This window comes from Hibiscus syriacus, unplaced genomic scaffold (assembly GCF_006381635.1).
Source record: "Hibiscus syriacus cultivar Baekdansim isolate YM2019G1 unplaced genomic scaffold, ASM638163v2 tig00110210_pilon, whole genome shotgun sequence".
In the NCBI taxonomy this organism is placed as follows: Eukaryota; Viridiplantae; Streptophyta; class Magnoliopsida; order Malvales; family Malvaceae; genus Hibiscus; species Hibiscus syriacus.
This window is the reverse complement of record NW_024062629.1, coordinates 1,201,826-1,224,727: the sequence shown is the minus strand read 5'-3', so window position 1 is coordinate 1,224,727 and position 22,902 is coordinate 1,201,826. Positions and strand designations below refer to the sequence as shown.

General features: G+C 32.5%; 1 long non-coding RNA gene across 1 annotated transcript in view; it reads left to right on the top strand.

Annotated features, from left to right (window-relative positions):
• LOC120113556 overlaps positions 1 to 22,336 on the top strand; it is a 30,731-nt gene extending 8,395 nt beyond the window's left edge. The window contains exons 2-3 of the long non-coding RNA XR_005515323.1: positions 8,066 to 8,079; positions 22,217 to 22,336. This is a non-coding gene — a long non-coding RNA (uncharacterized LOC120113556). The remainder of the gene's footprint in view (positions 1 to 8,065; positions 8,080 to 22,216) is intronic.
• The last annotated feature ends 566 nt before the right edge of the window (positions 22,337 to 22,902 follow it).

Below are 22,902 nucleotides of genomic sequence, written 5' to 3'. Positions count from 1 at the left end.
ATTCATGGTAAAATATCACATTTTTCATGATCAATGCATTTTAATTTCATACCATGACATTTCACTGTCATGTCAAACTTATAAAAATGAAATATATCATGATGATATAAACAAGGTCGACTTATCGCAAGTCTTCCTAATGATGTATACAACATCCATGTATAATGTCATGCATGTATTGCACTCACCTTGACACTTTATATCTTTCAAAATATGTGCCTCACTATTGTCCACAATAACCCTTTTCTTTTATACTCGAATCGCTTTGAACACCGAATAAATCACGATCTGTACAAAATATAGATTAATACCTATATATATGTTAGTATTGTACTAACATAAATATATTTCCAAAATAAATTCCATAATCATACTTCAAACTATTCACCACCAATTACTTTAACACTTATTAATTCTTTTTAATATTGAAACCAACTTTTCCAATTTACTCAAAATGGTCCTTCACCATTTTACAACTTAAATTCTTAATACCAATAATTCCAGCTTTGAAATTATTTCCATTCAAATTCTTTTACAAAAGCATTATTACATTTAAGTACCCCAACTATACAAATGTTGTACTTAAATCACAAACCTTTTCAAACTTCCAAAATAGTCATATTTCACATCTAACACTCATTTCAATTCCCAAACAACAATTTCCAACATAGTACATCAATTATATAACACTTATACAACAACCCATCAATTTTCCATATTCAGACAACTCGCACTACCTTTAAAGAATCAGTATTCTGTATTGATATACACACTGGAATTTAATTCCGTTGAAAACTAGACTCGAATAAAAATCTATCCATATAAAGAACTCCTTCTAATTCATTCTGTACAATTTTTGGTGAATTTTCAAAGTTGACCAACATAATCTGTTTTGCAGAATCTGTTGTCTGATTATTTTCTGACCTTTCATTGGTTAAAAATTCATATCTTTTTGTATACACATTGAAATTGATCCCCGTTTGTTTTAAACAAAACTAGATCGATATATGAACACAAATATACAAAAATAAACTCCAAATTAGTTTTATATAATTTATGGTGAATTTTCAAACCCACTGCTAATTTCAAAATATAAATTGTTTTCTTTTACCTCATCCTTAGGTTTTTCATCAATTCTTACAACCAATTCTTTAAAATCACTTAACTCTTCATAACCCATAAAAAACAAGAAATCAAAATCCCCTTCATCAACTCAAGATGAACTTGAACACTAACAATATTATCATGGAATATTGGTACCAAATGATAGCGTTTTTCGCATATAACAATTTTTTATTTTCAGCATACTCAAAATCCTAAGAAAATTGCTTGAAAATTGATTTGAAGCTTTCTCTTACCTTAGGAGAAAACCCACGCAGCTTTGGAGAAGAACAGAGAAAATATGGATGAAATGTTGGGTGCATTTCATCTTTGTTTACATTATATTCCACTTAAATGAATAAAATATTCATTTAATTGGGATAAGACCAAATCACCCTTAATGAATCTTCTTATTCATCATAACACCATGACAACTCATCCTTATCATATTTCAAAGTCAAAGTTGAATTATTTTGACTTTTATTTTTGAAATTTCCCCTGAATTTTTCAAATCTTGCGTTTTAGTCACTAAATTCCATTATTTCGGTTAAATATGAAAAATTGCACATTTTCAAACCAAATTTCTCTGATCCAAAATATTAAAATAATATTTCCAACCATTTTATAACATCCTTCAAATTTTTGTAAAACTCCAATTTGATCTGAATTACCAATTCCTTATCGACTTTAACCCTTTCTAACTTTTCTTTACTAAATTCCAAATCCAAAAAAAATATGATCTCTATAAAACCCCACTCTCAAGAGTAAACTATCTATTTATAGAATAAAATTCTTTTTAGGAAATTATCACTTAATTCTCTAAACTTTTTCCCAATTTTCTACTTTTCCCATCAAACTTTCAAAATTTTCATTTTGGTCATTGTCTAAATTTTTGGGGTATTACAGTGGACCATTGCCGAAATTAAATGTTTGAGTCCCTCAACCTATATGCATAAAATTAAGATCGAAGAAGGAGCTAAACCATCATACGAAAGTGAACGTCGACTAAACTCGTCGGTGATGGAATAGGTAAAAAATTAAATCTAAAAGCTTCTTGACGCTGATGTTATCTATCCAATTTTGGATATTAGTTGGGTAAGTCCGATACATGTTGTGCCTAAGAAGATCGATGTTACGGTAATAAAAAACTCGAAAGGTGAGTTAGTTCTTATTAGAGTGCAAAATAGGCGACGATTCTGCATAGATTACAGGAAGTTGAACTCCCTAACTCACAAAGATCATTTCTATTACCTTTTGTTGATCAATTAATAGAAAGATTAAGGGTAAAACTCACTACTTCTGTCTCGATGGATTTTCAGGTTTCTTCCAAATTTTGGTGGCGCTTGAAGATCAAGAAAAGACGACGTTCATATGTCCTTTTGGAACATTCACTTATAGGAAAATGCCCTTTAGACTATGAAATGCGCCTGCCATATTTCAATGTTGCATGCTTAATTTTTTTTCTGATTTTTTCGAGAAAGGTATATAGGTATTCATGGACGACTTCACAGTATATGGTAATACTTTTTTCGAATGCCTTTTTAATTTATCAAATGTTTTAAAGCGGTTTCTAGAATACAACCTTGTTTTAAACTATGAAAAATAACATTTTATGGTCAATAAAGGATTGATTCTAGGACAAATTGTTTCTTCTAATGGTATTGCGATCGATAAAACAAAGAATGATGTTACTTGCTCACTCCCTTACCTCACTATGGTAAGGGAAGTACTTTCTTTTCTTGTCCATATAGGATTTTATTGATGGTTTATCAAGGAATTTTCAAAGATAACATAGTCGTTATGCAATCTTCTCCATAAAGATCAAGCTTTTGATTTTAATCTAGAGTGCCAAAAATCGTGGAACACATTGAAGGAAAAGCTAATCACTTCACCATTTATGCAACCATAAAACTAGGAATATCCATTTGAGCTGATGTGAGATGCCTCTGACACTAGTGTTAGCGCCATTCTCGGCCAAAATATTGGCAAGGAGCCGCACATTATTGCATATGTGTCCCGCACCTTAGACTCGTCTAAAAGAAACTACTTTACAACTGAAAAAGAACTTCTTGTCATAGTATTTGCTTTACAAAAATTTCGGTCATATTTATTGAGTACTAATGTAATAGTTTTTTCTAATCATGTAACATTACGGTGCCTAATGAGTAAGAAGGAAAAAAGCGAGGCTAATTCGTTGGATTCTACTCCTTCAAGAGTTCAACTTGGAAATAAAAGACAAGAAGAGGCGAGAAAGCTTAGTAGCCGATCACTTGAGTTGAATTCATATCATCTCATCCAACCCAAAAATTAAGGGAGAATTTCTTGATGAACACTTGATGTTGCAACAAAAGAATTTGCCATGTTTTGCCGACAGGGTGAATTACTTAGCCACGGGTAAAGTTCTGATGCATTTACCAAGAGCGGTAATTAATTGAATCAAGAGGGAAACCTAATTTTACATTTAGGATGATCTCTATATTTGGAAGCACTGCTCCGATCAGGTAATCCAACGTTGTGTCGCCGAAGAAGAGGTGAACTCGATCCTTAATTTCTTTCATTCATACTCGTGTGGTGGTCATCTTGGACTAAAACACACTGCTCATAAGATCTTAGAATGCGATTTCTTTTGGCCGAATATTTTTATAGATGCTTATTTTCATTGTAAATCATGTAAAAAGTGTCAACGAGTAGGTAATCTAAGTCGTATAAGTGAAATTCCTTTAAATCCAATCTATATATGCAAATTTTTTGACGTATGAGGTCTTGATTATATGGGTCATTTCGTTTTGTCTTTTGGTAACACATATATTATTCTCGTTGTTGACTATGTTTCGTAATGGGTTGAAGCAAAAGTAACCCGCAATAATGATGCCATAACTACTGTGAATTTTTTAAAAATTGTTAATTTTTCCAGATTTGGCACACCAGGGCGATTATCAGTGACAGATGAACCTATTTCATCAATCACATTATCGAGGCATTTATGAAGAAGTTTGGCATGACACAAAGAATCGTCCCAGCTTACCATCCATAAAAAATGGGCAAGTGAAAGTGTTAAATCACAAAATTAAGGCGATTTTAGAAAAAAAATTGTCAAGCCATATCGGAAGGATTGAAGCTTAAAATTACTCGACGCACTTTAGGCATACAAAACAACTTATAAAGGATCGATTGGAATGTCTTCATATCGCATTGTTTTTGGTAAACCATCCCATTTTCCGGTTGAACTTGAACATCTCGCATATTAGGTAGTGAAGCAATGTAATTTGGAAATGGAAGCAATCGGAGAAGCACGAAAGCTACATATCCAAGAATTAGAAGAGATAAGATGAAATGCTTACGGTAGCACCAAATTTTTTAAAGAGAAAACTAGAGAGTTCCATGATCGAAGAACATCCTTTAAATAATTTATTGTTAATCAAAAGGTTTTGTTATTTAATTCTAAACTTAAGCTTTTTACATGTAAACTTCGATCAAAGTGGCTAGGACCATTTACGATGACTCAGATTTTTCTTCATGGCGCAGTAGAGATAGAAGATAATTCAGGAGCATGATTTAAAGTAAACGGTCAGAGATTGAAGCCGTATTACAAACACACTTCGGTTGGATTAGTAGAGAAGATTGACTTAGAAGAACCCACACTTTAATAATCAGGTCGTCGAGCTAACGACGTTAAACAATAGCGCTTTATGGGAGGAAACCCATTTCATTTTATTTTAATTTGTTTATTTTATTTTATTTTCAATCTTTAGTTTTCAATTTTTCATTTGTTATTTTCATTAATTTTTTTACGTTTTTAATTCTTGATTTGAATTTTGTAGATACCCCGAGTATTTTAATTGAAGATCGAATAAAGCCGAAGTGAAAAATTGTTTCAATTGAAGCAGGACCCGACCGAATTTAAAGCCAAATTGGAGCAGAATTTTGGCCATTTTTGAAGTTGGTGTCGAGTGGCAGCAAAAAAAGATTTTACCTCAGACCTATGCGCACCGTTTCATTAACAGTATACGTTAGCATACCCTCTATAACCGGCGCACATTAGCGCACCCCAAACCCAACTTTTGTCACATTGCCGCCAACATTCTTACCTCTTCCCCTTATTCTTTTCGACCGACCATCTCCTTTATCAAAGTCGATTCTTTTTGAATTGATAATCAGCCTCCCTTATCACCTCAAATTTTAATTTTAAATCCTGCCCTTATCACCAAATTCCCATACAAAACAAGACTCTTCCCTGACGGGAATGTCTCAGAAAAGGCGGGTTAATATACGGCTAATATACAGCATTACCGGATACATTAAAATGTATTTAATAAATTCGGTTTAGCGGTACCTATTATGTTGACAACTAATAATGTTTTAGGTAGAAAATATGAAAAACTATTAAAAAATTTGGTAACCGGTAAACTTTGGTTATCGGTAAGTATCTATCCTTTTTATAAAAGTGTCCATACTTTTAACATATCAAGTAAATTTTACCGGTTTTGTCATAATGAATCTGGTTTTGTCATATTTTTACCTGTTATATTGTAAATTATCTATCTTTTTTATAAAAGTGTCCATACTTATTTCACTGTGAAAATATATTTATTATTATCTTTAGTTAATATTGTTAAATTTAAAATCTAAATAATATTTTATAAAATATCAAAACAATCAAATAATTTTTTGTGTAAATGAAATTATTAAATTAATATTGTATGTGGAAAACATGAAACACTATTAAAAAAAATTGAAACATAAATTACATAACTTTCGAAAAAGTATATATCATTTTTATAAAAGTGTCCATACTTATTTCACTGTTGAAAACATATTTATTATTATATTTGGTTAATATTGTTAAATTTAAATTCTAAATAATATTTTATAAAATATCAAAACAATCAAATAATATTTTGTGTAAATTAAATTATTAAATTAATATTGTAGGTGGAAAACATGAAACACTATTAAAAAAAATTGAAACATAAATTACATAACTTTAAAAAAAGTATATATCATTTTTATAAAAGTGTCCATACTTATAAAAGTAGGTCTAAGTCATGAAGAAATATTAAAAAATTGTGCTACCGGTTCGTGTCGATCCAAATTAAAAATGTGTCGATCCAAAACGATATAACAGGTAAAACTATGACAAAACCGGTATAGAAATGATAAAACCGGTCAAGCGCTACCGGATACATTTAAAGTGTCGGTACTTTAATATAAGGATCGACACTTCGTGAATTTAAAAGAGAAGCAGTTTTAAATCCTATAAAGTGTCGATACTTTTAAAAAATGTATCGATCCAAAACGATATACCAGGTAAAAATATGATAAAACCGGTAACAAAATGATAAAACCGGTAAAACGTTACCGGATATATTAAAAGTGTCGATACTTTATATAAGGATCGACACTTTGTGAATTTAAAAGAGAAGCAGTTATAGCGCCTATAATGCGTCGATACTTTAAAAAATATATCGATCCACACGATATAACAGGTAAAATATGATAAAACCGATATCAAAATGATAAAACCGGTAAAATGATACCGGATATATTGAAAGTGTCGATACTTTCGTAAGTACGTGTAATAAATTATCGACACTTTCAAAGAAATAGGTAATTATCCTTTCGAAAGTATCGACACCTGACATAAAAGTATCGACACTTTTGTATTTGTATCGATTAAATATAAATAACATATCCGATGAAAATATAAAGGCCATAGCTAAATATCCTCTGAAAAAAGATAGAACGGACGAGTTTTTGAAATCGAAGCGTAATTGTTGCTGCATTTCAGAAGGCGTTTCTAAAGCGAAGTTTGTTTGTTTGTTGCTACAGTCGAATCGAAAAGTATGTTGTCGAAACCCTAATTTTTTATTATTACAGTAATCGCGATAGGGCTTTTTATGTGTTGTTTGGGGTTTTGGAGTAAGGAAGCATTTGGGACCGATTACAGGTAGAAATAGATATTCAAGGAAAAATATAAATGTCGATACTTTTATTAAATATTACAGGTAGAAAATGATATTATAGGTTGTATAAATGTGCCGACACATTTTGGTGTGGCCATTCAAATCTTTTGAAGAAAACCGTTTTACCACAAGAGTAGTTATCTATATTTGTATATTGAATAAAGTGTATGTAACAAATAATTTGATTTGCGTAAACTGATATATGAAGGAAAATGGAGTCAATGGGTTGGAAAATTGTTGGTGGAGCAGATGACTTTGAAATTGAGGCCGAGACTCGAAAGCAACCAAAGGGTGGATATATGTACTTCTAGTAAGTATCAATGTCTTTTTGTTATTATTGTTGAAATGGTAATTGGATTAAAGTATCGATAAACTTTAAATTGATTACAAATTTTAAATGTTAACAGTATGTCCGAATGCAAAAGGATGAAGGGAGATGGCACACAGAGCGGTTCGGTATGTAAAATGAAATTGACATTGAGTAGTATTAGTATTTAGTGTTAATGTATTGATTAAGAAACGTTTATGTTTAATATTAGGTGAAAAAAGATGTGAGGTCCAAATGGAATTCAATGAGTGATGCTGAAAAGGAACCTTACATCACACAGTCAAGGAATGATAGTAAAGAATAAAAAGAACGGAGGAAAGCACATGAAAATAAGGTATTCATTAAACTTGTAAATACGTTGATACAAAATATATAAGAACTATAACATTATATATTGTTAAAAAATGTAGGAAGTGTCGACAAGATGCAGCATTAAAAGGGTGAATTTATTAATTAAACACCTTAAGGAGAAGGGTCAGTTGAATGTGTTGGGAGAAATAGGTTTTGGATCGTTGATCGGAGTAAGGGATCGACCTATTCGGAGGGAATTGTGTCGATCCTTGATGGCACAATTTGACGTCAGTCAATGTATGGCTAAGTATGGTGATTATTCATTCCCTCTGGGGGTATCAACTGTTGCAGCCGTCTTGGGGGTACAAAACAAAGGCAAAAGTGTTATAGAAGTCTGTAGGAGTAAGAACTGGAAAGCACTTGCCTCCAAATATGGTTTGAATCATAAGGTGACATATGCTGAAGTTGAAGAGGATATCAAAAGTGGATCTTACTGGGGGGATGAGCTGAAGGCCCGAGTTCTATTGTACCTTGTCGGGATATTTCTTTGTCCAACGGGTGATACGTCAACGAACAAGGAATATATGAAGCTCATTTGCGATGAAGGCTTGAAGGGTGAATTCAATTGGGCTGAATATATCCATTCGAGATTGATTGAATCAATAATCACCTTTAAAAAGGGCAACCAGAGATACCTCAAAGGGTGCATAGCAATCTTAGAGGTAAATGAGTTGAATCACTTTTTTGTGTTTTTATATAAAAATATAAATTTTATTATAAATGCAGGTTGCACTGTTCGATTTTTGGTCGGGCTGTGAGGCAGTGCCGGCTTATGAAAGAACCGGAGTGGCACGCATCCGTGCATGGGGGAAGGAAGAGGTGGTTAGAGTGATGGTGAAGTTGAAGTTGGATAGAGGGAAGAAGCAAGAAATGGTAATAAATGTAATTAAATAATATTAAGAATATAATCAATGTCTTAATATTGTAATTTAATTTTGAAGGTTATTGGCAAGGATGTAGAGGAGGCAGTGGAGGCAGAGGAGAAGAAAGGATGGATGGTTGTATTGGGGGATGACGGTGAGTGGGACGACGGTGAGGGAAAACATAGTAACTTCGACATTTTGATGTCTGAATTGGCTGATATAAAAAAAATCCAATTTGAAATCATGCAAAGATAATCAAGAGTCGAAGAGAAACTTGATCGAGTCGTAGAGAAACTCGAGAGAGTCGAAGATACACTTGAGAGGCATAAGAGGGTAGTGGAAGGAAAAATAGATGGAGTGGTGAAAGAAGTAGATGTGTTGAGGGGTGAAGTGGTGAAAGAAGTTAGGGTGTTAAGGGGTGATATTAAGATGGTGACGGGAGAAAAATTTGAGGGAGTGGTGAAGGAGGTTGTGGATTTGAGGAGTGAACTTACGGGGGTGAAGGGGGTGGTTGATAAATACTCGGATGAAGGAGCTCAATTGAAGGGTGAAATAAAAGAGATGAAGAGCTATGTAGAAAAAAAGTACGATGAACTGAAAAAATATGAAGAAGAAAAGAGGGAGGAGGAGAAGAAGAGATGGAAGAAATGAAGGAAGTCGATGTCATTTATACAGAGAGTGTTATAGCAGCAGTTTTGGATTCGGAATGTCCTGCACCCCAGAAGAAGAAGCAGAAGGTAAGTTTAATAAAAGAATACTTAATTTGATTTTATTATGTTGTTGTGACAAAAATTTGTATGCAAAATTGTAGGTTGAAAAAGCGGATATTCCAAGCGGAATTGATGACATCGAAGCTGCAATTTGTGATTATTTATGGAATAGCGAGTTAGAATCGGGGTAAGTGAAATATATTGTTTTGTGAGTGATATTTAATATTTCATGACAACATATTAATCCTAATGATTCATACAGATATTCTGTAATCTCAATGGGAAATCAATTCGCTACTGTATACGACGTTGCAACGTTGAAGCCTACGGAATGGGTTGGCGGTGTGGTAAGTAGAAAGTAGAAAATGTTAAAACTTATTGAATATGTTCTGATTGTGTAATTAATTTTGTTAGGTTATCGATTTGCTCGCCTGGACCATATGCTACGATTCTCAAAAGTCACTCCGGAGGATTGGCTACCTTCCATACCTCTTAGTGGTGAGTTAAATTAATAAATATTGAAAAGTAGAGTTATAGACGGTAAATTAATAATGTTTGTTGTGTAATTACAGCAACAGGCGTTGGATGCCAACAACAAAGAAAGTGTTGAGAGTATTTCTACCTTCTGGGGTGTCATATTGGATAACTATGTGAAATTCACCGACTATGAGAAGGTAAGACACCATACCAATTGCAAATGATGTTTTCGGATATAGAATGTTGAATTTTGTCAAATTGGGTGTGAAATTTGTTGCAGATCATGATCACAATAAACTACCATAATTCACATTGGTATCTGTTGGTGTTGGATATGGTAGATCGTGTTGTAACAATATATGATAGTATGTTTACAACTGAAGCAGCTAAACAGAGAGTGAAGGATGCTAAGAGATTGGTATGTATGTATGTATGAAAGGACATTATGTAAATTATAATGCATAATTTTTTTGGTGCATAACTTTCTATTTTAATGCAGATTAAAATATTAGATTCTTATAATAAGAAACGCATTTGGGTTGAGTCCTGTGGATCTCTAGGAAAGTATCCCTTGAAAAATTTCAAATTTGTGGAGCATAAGAAGAATAAGCAATTGAATGGGTATGAGATGTTATCACAAATAGAAAGCGTAATTTATGCAGTATTCATCATAATTGACATGTGTGGTTTTCAAATTTTGTAACAGACATGATTGCGGCATGTATGTGATGATGTGGATGGAATCGATCGGTTCTACAGGGGCAACTGGTGATTTTGTAAGTGGATAGAAAAAATCGTTTGTGGTAAAATTGTTAAAAGTCGTAGATTGAATGCTGTAGTTGACAATACTTAACGTTCTGACAATTGAATATAGGTTGTTGGAGACTGGGATCGATCGCGAATATTAAACGATCTCGTAAGCCACAATCAAAATGAACGAAGACAGGAGATAACATAAGCTGCAATATTACATAAGAATAACAAAAGGATGCAATGATGTAAATGTAGGGTTAATTTTGTATAAGATTTATATTTTGTATACGATTTATATTTTTGTATGTGAATATAATTATGAATGAGATGAGAAAAGTTAGCAGTATGTTGTACATGTTTCTTATACACATTAAGGGTCATGTTGATACTTTGAAGTAAAAGGCAAATTTACAATATGGCCAACAGGGTGCACCCATAAAGTGTCGATCCATATATAAAAAGTGTCAATCCCAAAAACATCGAAAACCAAAAGTATAATGTAATATGTAATTTTTCAATCTAACCGGTACAAGTCTACCGGTTTTATGAGAGAATATGTCTAAATAATGTGTCGACACTAATATAGTTTGTGTCGATATTTTTTTTCCAGAATGAATGGAAAAAGGGTGCACCCATAAAGTGTCGATTCATATATAAAAAGTGTCGATCCCAAAATCATCGAACCCAAAAGTATAATGTAATATGTAATTTTTCAATCTAACCGGTACAATTATACCGGTTTTATGAGATAATATGTATAAATAATGTGCCGACACTAATATAGTTTATGTCGATATTTTTTTTTCCAGAATGAATGGAAAACAGGGTGCACCCATAAAGTATCGATCCATATATAAAAAGTGTCGATCCCAAAATCATCGAACCCAAAAGTATAATGTAATATGTAATTTTTCAATCTAACCGGTACAATTATACCGGTTTTATGAGAGAATATGTCTAAATAATGTGTCGACACTAATATAGTTTGTGTCGATATTTTTTTCCAGAATGAATGGAAAACAGGGTGCACCCATAAAGTGTCGATCCATATATAAAAAGTGTCGATCCCAAAATCATCGAACCCAAAAGTATAATGTAATATGTAATTTTTCAATCTAACCGGTACAATTATACCGGTTTTATGAGAGAATATGTCTAAATAATGTGTCGACACTAATATAGTTTGTGTCGATATTTTTTTTCCAGAATGAATGGAAAACAGGGTGCACCTATAAAGTGTCGATCCATATATAAAAAGTGTCGATCCCAAAATCATCGAACCCAAAAGTATAATGTAATATGTAATTTTTCAATCTAAACCGGTACAAGTATACCGGTTTTATGAGAGAATATGTCTAAATAATGTGTCGACACGTTATAGTTTGTGTCGATACTAATTTAAATATCAAGTGTTTTTCCACCGTTTACGATATATAGTACTCTTAATCGAGAAACCCTAAACATAAAGGCAAGCAGGCAGATCTTCCTCTTTCTTCTACCGTTATCATAAGTGACGATCAGATATTCAGGTAAATTTATCGATATTTTATGGGTTTGATTGATTTCTATATTGGAGTTTTTTTCCTGAATGTGTTTGTGTTCCATTGTAATAGGGGTAGCATCCAACCAAAATGGCTCCAAAACGTCAGCGTCAGAAGCGAGGTCTTTCTCAAAGCTCTTCTCAACCCAGTTTTTCTCAACCACCTCCTTCTGTAACAAACGATTCTTCTGAGGAATCAGGTCCTTCGAAACTCTGAACTTTAGATCCGACATGGAGAAACAAAGATGGCAGACGAGTTTTAAAGTAAGGAAGATTCGTCCCGAACGTGTCATTGACTGGGTTTCTTGTTTGATGATAAATATGCATTTAGTTTTAAATCCACATTTACATCTTGGGGTTGGCTTGAATTCCTTGGTGTAGAACCAAGATATTATCCCAACCTAGTTAGAGTCTTCTACAACAATGCTTCCTTACAGCACGAGCCTAATAAGACTAATATAATAGGAATTAATACACATGTCATGGGGAAGGATATATATATATCCAGAAACTATTGCGGAGGGTTTAGGTGTAGCGAATACAGGGGATTCAGATGAAAATGGTGTAGATTGGTCTACAATTAAACAGGTAACTAGAAATAGCCCAATTCACCTCGATGTAGAGTCGAGAGTGTTTCACAAAATGCTCACATGGTATATCCGGCCTAGTGGGGGAAAACATTCAACGCTTCGAGACAGCGATTATTGGTGGATAGCAAAGTATAAATCCAAAACGGCTCCAAACATTGCAAAACTCATATTTAATTGTATATATGGTCACAAAGGGAGCAACAATTTCAACTACACTACCATATGGACGTGTCATCACCCATCTGTTGAAGAAGAAGGAAGTTGATTTTTCGCATGACGCCCCTGTTCGATTAACCCGCAAGATTGACATGGTATTTATTAAAAAAGCGGGATATGATTTTGTTGAAAAACTCGGTTGGAAGCGTGTCAAGTCGGTCGGATTAGATCAAGAGAGGGAGGAAATGGACCCCGTTGGCCATGAAGAAGAGCAACCAAGTGGAGACGCAATGATGGAAGAAGCTCCAGTTGCAGAGGATGTCACAATTAAGACCGTGATGGAATACATGGTCAATTTTCGGAGCATATTGATTTCCTTGTGAGTGGAATGCGATCCGATATTTCATCATTGCAACGTGAAGTCTCCATGTTGCGTAACGAATTAGTCAACGACATCAAACGAGTTAGGTAATTCTTATCTATGTTTCTTAACATTTACACGTTCTGAACTTTATTTTATTTCTTTTAACAGATGTGGACAACCAAGCGGTCGCAGAAGATGAAGCTGACGATGAAGATGACGATGATGATGACGATGAAGCTGGCGATGAAGATGATGACGATGATGATGATGATGATGAAGATGATGATCCAAACAAGTATATCGTGTCTGCAACGCCGCCTTCAAGAAAACTTTTAATTTTGATCTCAATGGTGTCCTTGCCTACATCCCAAGACTGCCGGCAGGTTTTAATTCTATTCTTTTGTATCCATTATTTTAACATATAAGCGTAGAACTTTAATCTCATTTTCTTCATGTTGTAGATGTTGTCCTCAGAAGAGGATTTGAATTATGCAATTTTGTGTCGACAATTTTGTTGTTGCCCTTTGGTCTTCAAAGATGAGGTTAGAACATGTTTGAGGCAATGAATTACTGTAGTCAAAATCGTTAATATACATTTGAATGTTAACATTCAAACTTGATTACAATCTCAGGCATAACGTCGACCGTGTACTTGAGAAACTACCTGTATTTTCCGAGCATTTTCTATTCGTGTGGATAAGATGAATGTCATTACAGTTTGTTGACTTTTCGTTGTCTATGATTCCTACATATTTATGTTCGACTGTTTGTGAACAGGATCAAAAAAAATGCAAAACATACGATTCTGTTACCTACTGTAAAGATCTCAATGATGTTGGAATGCGTGTCCAGATTTTAACGAGCTAAATACACTTTTGGTCGATGATCCAGCGGAAAAAATGATTTATAATCCGGTAAGTTGCATTTATGCAATATGTTTTCCAGTTGAAAAGGTGTTCAGACATTGATTATTTTAACAACTTATGTGTTTATATAAAAACAATTACATATGTCCACATACCTTTGACGCTGCTTCCCATTCGAACGACAAAGCTCTAGGTATGACACAAATTTATTCATGCTTATGCGAATTTAATTTATTGTTAGTAAAATTGCACCTCATTAGTTTGATAATTGAAATTATTTATGTATGTCATCAGAAAAAGGCGGAAACATACGAGAGTATTTGGAAATTGTTGAAGGCCTCTAATGTTCCGGACTTCGTTAGAAACAACCCTTTTTCATCGGATTAATTTTGTTTGTCGGTACATTATTTGAACATTCTTGGTATTATATTTTGGTGTTATTATTTGTGTATATTTTCATTAATTATTCCATATTTGCTTCTATGTGTACATATACATTTGAGTGTCTATACTTTTTTAATATATTGTAAAGTATCTATCCTTTTTATAAAAGTGTCTATACTTTTTCCACTGTGGAAAACATTAATTTAAGGTTATCTTTTGAGTGAGTTTTAAGATATTAATTTAGTAATTATAGGCGTCTAATGATTTATTTTTTACGTTACGGTTATATATTATTATTAAATTAAAAATTTCTTAATATATTTATAAAATATCAAAACAATCAACTAATTTTTTGTGCAAATGAAATTATTAAATTAATATTGTAGGTGGAAAACATGAAACATACTTAAAAAAAATTGAAACATAATTACATATCTTTAAAAAAAGTATATCGATCCTTTTATAAAAAGTATGGACACTTCAACATATTATAATAAAATAGGTAAATTTGCAATGCTATCGGTATAAAATACCGGTTTTATGCGCGAATAGGTAATATAACCGTATAAATATACCGGTTTTATGCGCGAATAGGTCTACAACCTATATCGACACTTTTTAAATTGTGTCGGTACTTTATGTCCATATTGGAAGAAAAATGTGTCGATACGATTTAAAAAAGTATCGACATTTACACATCGGAACCCAGATTTATAATGTAATAGATAATTTTGTAATATAACCGGTATAAATATACCGGTTTTATGAGCGAATAGGTCTACAACCTATATCGACACTTTATAATATTGTGTCGGTACTTTATGTCCAGATTGGAAGAAAAATGTGTCGATACCATTTAAAAAAGTGTCGGTAATTTTAAGTAACGCGGTTTTTCTTCCTTCATTCAAAATATTTATATGTACATACAATAGGAGTCATGTTGATACTTACGATATATTATATGGAGATCGTTGTCATTCCATTCCGTCTTCGAAAAAATCAGTTGATGTAGGCTGTGTGCTTGTACTCAAACTTGAGCTTGACTTGATGTAAGCAAAGGTTCATTTGGAACATGTTTCAGTCGTGCTGCTTTCACTAGGATGTGGCATTGGTAGTGGTAGTTAAAGGGTGGGTACAAACAATAAACATATATTACATATTTATTATTATCTTTGGTTAAGTTGTTAAATTTAAATTATAAATATTATTTTATAAAATATCAAAACAATCAAATAATTTTTTGTGTAAATGAAATTATTAAATTAATATTGTAGGTGGAAAACATGAAACACTGTTAAAAAAATTGAAACATAAATTACATAACTTTTAAAAAAAGTATCGATCCTTTTTATAAAAAGTATGGACACTTTCAATATAATAGGTAAACATGATGTAATAGGTAGCGCTATATAATGTAATAGGTATCGTTTATATAATGTAATAGGTAGTGGTTATATTGTAAGTATCTATCCTTTTTATAAAAGTGTCCATACTTTTTTCACTGTGGAAAACATTAATTTAAAGTTATCTTTTGAGTGAGTTTTAAGATATTAATTTAGTAATTATAGGGTCTAATGATTTATTTTTACGTTACGATATATTATTATTAAATTACAAATTCTAATATTATTTTATAAAATATCAAAACAATCAAATAATTTTTTGTGCAAATAAAATTATTAAATCAAATTACTTTATTCCAACCATGTGACAAGTGTGACAACTCCATCAACTCACAACTCAGCTTTTGAACTCAATCAATATTGTCTTTTAGCTGATGGTCATAAAGCATGTTACTTGAACAATATGAATCAATTATGCAATTTTCATGTTCAATTTAACACTGCATTCAAATTCATTTCATATGTAATTGGAGTTTGAATTAAATTTCAATTTGAGTTTGAATTTCAATATATTCGGCTCCACTAAATATTAGTCCAAGCCAATATGCATGTTATCATTGATTATTCCTAATTTCCATTGTTTTTTTCCAACGTTTAAACGCGAGGGAATCCCGACCATTGTATTTTTTGGTCAACTTTAAAGCGTCAAACGTTTCGGGCGTATGATCTGGGTGGTAAACAAATAGCAACTAAAATCATAAGTCCGAAATGCTTCTGAGTACCACTCAAATCATAAGTCCGAAATACTTCCGATGCTCATCAAAATCCAAAGCTCATATGGTGCCAAGCAAAAGGAAATCAAAATTCAAATCTCATATGATGCCAAGCAAAGGAAATCAAAATCTACAACTTGAGTTTGAACATTGATATGATATGTTCAGTTGTTATCATGTGGGATTTTCTCGTTTTGATTGCTTGGATAGTTGTTCTCTTGCTTCTTCAAGTGTCCTTAGCTTGTAATTTATAGCTTGGAATGTGTTTGATGTTGTATATTATATTAAATTAAAACAATAAACTATATATTACATATTTATTATTATCTTTGGTTAATGTTGTTAAATTAAAAATTCTAAATAATATTTTATAAAATATCAATAATCAAATAATTTTTTGTGCAAATGAAATTATTAAATTATATTGTAGGTGGAAACATGAAACACTATTAAAAAAATTGAAACATAAATTACATAACTTTAAAAGAAGTATCGATCCTTTTATAAAAAGTATTGACACTTTCAATATAATAGGTAAAATATGATGTAATAGGTAGCACTTATATAATGTAATAGGTATCGTTTATATAATGTAATAGGTAGTGGTTATATTGTAAAGTGTCTATCCTTTTTATAAAAGTGTCCATACTTTTTTCACTGTGGAAAACATTAATTTAAGGTTATCTTTTGAGTAAGTTTTAAGATATTAATTAGTAATTATAGGCGTCTAATGATTATTTTTTACGTTACGATATATATTATTATTAAATTAAAAATTCTAAATAATATTTTATAAAATATCAAATAATCAAATAATTTTTGTGCAAATGAAATTATTAATTAATATTGTAGGTGGAAAACATGAAACACTATTAAAAAATTGAAACATAAATTACATAACTTTAAAAGAAGTATCGATCATTTTTTATAAAAAGTATGGACACTTTCAATATAATAGGTAAAAATATGATGTAATAGGTAGCGCTTATATAATGTAATATGTATCGTATATAATGTAATAGGTAGTGGTTATATTGTAAAGTGTCTATCCTTTTTATATAAGTGTCCATACTTTTTTCACTGTGGAAAACATTAATTTAAGGTTATCTTTTGAGTGAGTTTAAGATATTAATTTAGTAATTATAGGCGTCTAATGATTTATTTTTTACGTTACGATATATTATTATTAAATTAAAATTCTAAATAATATTTTATAAAATATCAAAAAATCAAATAATTTTTTGTGCAAATGAAATTATTAAATTAATATTGTAGGTGGAAAACATGAAACATATTAAAAAAATTGAAACATAATTACATAACTTTAAAAGAAGTATCGATCCTTTTTATAAAAAGTATGGACACTTTCAATATAATAGGTAAAAATATGATGTAATAGGTAGCGCTATATAATGTATAGGTATCGTTTATATAATGTATAGGTAGTGGTTATATTGTAAAGTGTCTATCCTTTTTTAAAAGTGTCCATACTTTTTTTACTGTGGAAAACATTAATTTAAGGTTATCTTTTGAGTGAGTTTTAAGATATTAATTTAGTAATTATAGGCGTTAATGAATTTTTTACGTTACGATATATATTATTAAATTAAAAATTCTAAATAATATTTTATAAAATATCAATTAATCAAATAATTTTTTGTGCAAATGAAATTATTAAATTAATATTGTAGGTGGAAAACATGAAACACTATTAAAAAAAATTGAAACATAAATTACATAACTTTAAAAGAAGTATCGATCCTTTTTATAAAAAGTATGGACACTTTCAATATAATATAATGTAATAGGTAAATTTACAATACTATCGGTATAAATATACCGGTTTACTTATAAAATAGGTAAATATAAGCGCTACCTATTACATTATATAAGCGCTACCTAGTATGTTATTGTACTTTATAATATTTCTGGTTAAATAATATAACATAACCGGTATAAATTTTAACCGATCAATTATTTAACCGGTCACGCCGTATATTAGCCGTTTTTTAGACGCCGCACCGCAGAACTACCCCTTCCCTGACCCCACAAAATCTTTTAAACTTTTCTTTTTCTTATTTTTTAATCGACCGAAACCTAACCACCACCAAACACCATTGCCGCTGCCTTATCTCACCGCCGTTAGTCATGCGCTGTCATGCCCTTACTGTTCCACCACCGCCGAACACTCTATTCTGTTGCTGCTATTTATTTCCTTCTTTAACCGATCAAGAAATCATGATGATGACAAGAAATCAATCGGACAATCCATCTCACCCACCGGTCACCCTTGGTGGTGGTCGATGACTTTTCACCGCTCCTTTGGTGATCGATATTCTGAGCGGCTCTAACTCGCTGTCATATCCTACTTTGATTCCTCAACCAGCCGCTCGATGTGGAAGGAGACGTGTGTGATAGTCGCGCGCTCACTCACCCACGTTTGAACCAATGCCACCATTATCCGCTCATCATTCATCCAATTATATGGTGCCACTACAAGGTTCTTCCATTCCATCTGGATCACACAAAAATCAGCCATCCTCTTCGGCCACTCCGACATTTTATTCAATGCCATCCGTGACACATTCACAATCGATGCCGGATATCGCCCATTAAACTCATTCGGCAGTACCCGAATTACCCGAGGTAAATTCTACTCCTTTCAATATTGAATCACTACTAATGTGGCATCCTATTTTTGTATTTTTAGACAACTTTGCTTTCGAATTTTTGAATCTGCCACCACAACCAAGCCCCGAGTCGACGTATTCCTCTAGTCGAAACCGTGACCAACAATAACATTCACCATCATTTCATTTTTAAATTTTATACGACTTACATTTTTTCCAAATCGTATAACATCTAATACAACGCCGAGTGTGATTTTATTTAGATTACTTGGATAACATTTCATTCAATCGTTAGCGGATTTTAATTTTTCTATAGTGGACCATATTTTTTAACCGCTTTACATGAGATTTCGTAGGACTTCAAAAATGGATGTAGCATACGAAAGACTTACCGATTTTCTCGATGCTACCTACAATGCACGCAACACCAAGGGATGGCAAATTCACGAATCCCACTTTTCGCTACATACACCAGTTCCTTGCATATAGTTATTCCGAGTGTAATGACACTACGTCCTCGCTAAGTAAGGTTGAATTATTTTTCCTATGGTGTATGCAAACCAGTGTGAAAGTATATTTGGGTTTTTGGTTCGATCACGTCTTTGAGCGTGTTGTGCGTTTCGATCGCCCACTAATTTGTGGACCTTTCATTACTCACCTTGCATCTCATTTATTTCCGTTAACCTTTGATTCTAATCAATTTACTTATGCTTTTGCAATGGATCCTTTGGATGCTAGGTGTTTGGATTCTAATCCGCGGCACCTGAGTAACATCCACCCTCGGACGTGCATAGCGAAATCCATGAGGTGCATGGTCGGCTAGACTCCATCGAGACCAATATTGTCGAGATACTTTCGTACCTTCTCCAAGGACCTTCTATACGTGGCCACGGCCGTGACCGACATTGATCAGGGATTATTTTCACCCTTTCTTTTGCATTTTACTTTTTATTGTTCATATTGGGGCAATATGATTTTAAGTGAGAAGTGGAATTAGAAATCAAATTAGCATTTTCTTATTATTTGATTGAAATCAAGTTATTTCTTGATTTGAATCATTGATGATCTTGGTTGACAATCTTTAGTTTGATATAATTTCTTTGTGTTTATTTGTAAATTCAAGCATGTTCTTGTTAAATTTAGGATTCAAGCTAGCATGGCATGATTAGTTGACGTAAATTTTTCTTGGTAATTTTATGATTTTGTTGATTGAATTGGAGAGTGTCTTTGTTCAATAGACCTTTCGTGTGATTTTTTAGCCTAATGAGCATATCTTTTATTATTGCTCTTTGTTTCAATTGAGTGTGCCGAACTAATTGATTGCATTTCTAGAACTTGTAACTCGATGCTTATTGAGACTACACTTTTGATTATGATGCTATGATATGATAGAGACATTAGGATTAAACTCGTTTCCCTTCCCAAACAAATAGCCTACCCTTTTTATTTTCCCTAGTGAACCACTTTGAGCCTTATAACCTTTTCTTTGATTCACCGCATTTTTAAACCTGAGCCTATTTAATTTTTCCTCTTTTTTTTTACCCTTCTTCAAGACAAGGTAAGATTATTTCTGAAAAAAACCCAAAAAAACTGTTCGAAAATACAGTGCAGAATCGAACAAAACTGTCCAGAAATTTACCCTGTTCGAACAGCAAAAAAAATAGTACAGTTTGGTTCGAACAGTGCAGGAATTCAGTGCAGTAAAATTCAAACAGTGTAATTTTGATTCGAGTGAGCAGAAAATTTAGGGCAGAATTGTTTTTTTGGTTCGAGCAGAAAAAAGAAAAAATAGAAAAATGAGTGAATAAAGCTTTGTTTTTCTTGTTTTGCCTTCCCTTCATTTTTACCGTCCTTGGAATAAATTTTCGGAATAGTCTCTACTTTGTCTTGAATTTTAAAACCCCATTTCTCGGCCTTTATCTACCCAAACCTTAGCCCCATTACAACACGTTTTGAAGTCCTCTTGATTGTTGCATCATTTTCATACTAAGTAGTGGAGATTAGATTTAGTTACAAGCCTATGGTAATGTGTTGATTAGTTTAGGCTTGAGCGATTCTTTCACCCGAAACACATGAGCGAAATGAGTGAACCCATGAGAGGAACTAAGTCTTGAATTCTTTGAAATTGATGTATGATTGAAATGTCATGATTGATTTACATTTAATTGATTATGCCTTGCTTGATTGATCTTGAATTTCAACATTTACTTGACTGAGTTTGCTTAGAAACCTTGGAAATTCTGTGAAATTGAGATTGACAACTTTAGATTTTTGCCATGGTAATTGAGAAATGCTTGAGGACAAGTATTGAATAAGTGAGGCGGAATTTGATTAGTGTTTAAATTGTACATTATTTTATGATTAATTACTCCTTGATTAGATAATTTTAGTTGCTAACTTGGGCCATTTTATTCATTTTCGATGTAGGACATTGAATTTAAGAAATTATGCTTAAAACAACGAAATCGTGCAATTTATTGATTTTTTTGGATTCATGGCTGGATTAGTGGGCACGACTTGGGACATGACACACTTGACATGACATCTAGTCAGTGGCTGATGTGGCAGCTGATAAGGCGATGATGTGGCGATGACATGGAGGCTAACGTGGCAGTTGACGTGGCGTCCAGTCAACAGTTTCTAGGAGGCCCAATATGCAGCTTCTAGAAGATCCAATCAGTAGTGGCATGGAGAATGAGACTTAATCGAATTTTAATTCTAAATTAGGATTTATCTTATTTTTATTTTTAGGAATTATCTTTAGGAATTATCTTTTGTTTTGGATATTATTTTCTAGATTTTTTTAGAATTATAAATAACCCATTGGAGTAAGCCTCTAAACATCGCTTTTCATTAAAAATTCATTCAACTCTTGTTTCTTTATTCATTTAGATTTATAAAAGCTTTTCTTTCTTTTTATTTTTCAAGTTACATTATTTTTCTTTCAAAATGCTAAGTATGGTTTCTACCATGCTTAGCTAAGTTTTCTATAGCCAAGGGCTAGAGCAATCACTCGATTCTAAGTCATGAGAACGAGATCAAATAGAATATGTTTGTTTCTATTCCGCGTGAGCCACTTATTTCTCTGAAACAAGAGATCAAAGTTATTTTCCTCTTTTTTCCCAATAAGTCGACAGCCTTGCACCATTGAGATACTTCGAATAAAGTAGAGTCTATATAGGATACACCGCTGCTAAAACCTGTTCTCAAGATATCCTCCAAGCCTTGGGGTCCTTGCTCCGGATGTTGTTCCCCCGGCGTGAAAGCAGTTGGTTTCGTATGTAGTTTTAGAATTCTACTGATCCCAAGTACTCTATCTCCATCATTGCATATTGGAATATAGAAAATAAAGAGGAAAAGGTATAACCAGAACAATTGTGAAAAATAAGTCAATTTATCCAATTGAGGCATTTTTATTTATTTTTTCAAAATGATTCCCTCTAGACAGAAAGAGAAAGCGAGTCCTTCCTTCTTGTAGGAGTAATGAAGAACTATGGTTTACTTTTGTTGGTTGTTGACCAACGGAAGACATGGCAGTTTTGGGCGTAAAAGTGTCTTTCTTCTCTTATGATATTTCTACGAAAAGCACTTCTTACCCTCATGGGTTACATTTTTAGTTTTCATAAATCAAGGATCGGTAATTGACCATACTTTTACAATCAAAACGATTTCATTTCAAAAAATGCACGTTGGAATTGAATTTTGGTTTC